Genomic DNA, 1,105 nt, shown 5'->3' on the forward strand with positions numbered 1-1,105 from the left:
AAGTGAAGTGATTTGAACTATCAAAATACACAGTGAACATGAGGGAAAGACCCACTCCCCTTTACCTTTCTACAAATAAATTTAAAGTAAGTTAGAAACACAAATAAACATGAGTGGCTCTAACATTCGAATGAAGTAAATGAATTGTGTAGGAGATTAATCCCTTAACTGTTTTTTTTTTTTAATTTCATGAGCAGATCTTAGATGATGATGATGTTTATCTCCCTGTTCTTGGCAGCCCGAAAAGAATGGCATGCAGGGGTTGCTGCCCAAGCCTCGGTGCTCCTGGGGAGTCCTGCATTAGAGGAAGCAGCTGCACAATCGGCTGCGCAGTGTGGTGGTCGTGGGGAGAACCCTCTCTGGCCTCTCCTGGTGCAGGCTCCACGCTGTCAGTGAGGCTCACCTCACGAAGATCTTCAGACAGAGGGAGGAGGGGGATCTGAGCTCAGTGCGAGACGCCCCTGCTCCTGCCTGCCCACCCCGCCTGAGCGCTCTACTCACCACCCTGCTTGTCAGCACACCCAGGCTCCTGGGGGTTTGGGGCTCCTAGAGCGGGCTCATCAGCAGGACTCTGGGCAGCGGCCAGGAATTTGTCGTGCCCCTCATTGTGGTCTCCCACACGGCACAACACCTGTCCCTGCAGCTCCAGCAGGTTCACCTGGAGGGAGGGGTGCTTAGCTGTCATGCTGGTGCTGGTGCCCAAGTTCACCCCCACCCCCACCCCCGCAGGGATGTTCCACACCGTACCTTCCTCTCCTCCTGGTCCTGGGCCAGCCTGATGATGTCCTCCTCTCCGGGTGCCGCATCTTTGGCACTGCCCCCTGGCTGATGTATTTTCCTGCGGGAGGACACAGCTCAGAGGCTGGGGGCCCTCTGACAGCCCAGCAGCTCCCCTGCCGTATCCTGGCCTCCCACTCACTTATGGTGTCTGTCCCGAGAGGTGGATGAATCGAAGTTCTAGTTTCTCCACATGATCCTTCAGGTCCACCTTCTCCTCCATAAAGTCGCTCTGAAGCCAAAATAATGTGGTCACATCTCAGGAACCACCTGTCTTGCCCCACCCCCACCGTTCATGGCCCCCTGCAGGGCTCGGTGGGTCTCCCCA

The 1,105-nt window shown here is 55.5% G+C and overlaps 1 pseudogene; it reads right to left on the bottom strand.

The window, feature by feature from the left end:
• Window positions 1-177: 177 nt before the first annotated feature.
• Window positions 178-1,105, bottom strand: part of LOC105515598 — a 71,798-nt pseudogene continuing 70,870 nt past the window's right edge.

This window comes from Colobus angolensis, unplaced genomic scaffold (assembly GCF_000951035.1).
Source record: "Colobus angolensis palliatus isolate OR3802 unplaced genomic scaffold, Cang.pa_1.0 Scaffold264, whole genome shotgun sequence".
NCBI classification, from domain to species: Eukaryota; Metazoa; Chordata; class Mammalia; order Primates; family Cercopithecidae; genus Colobus; species Colobus angolensis.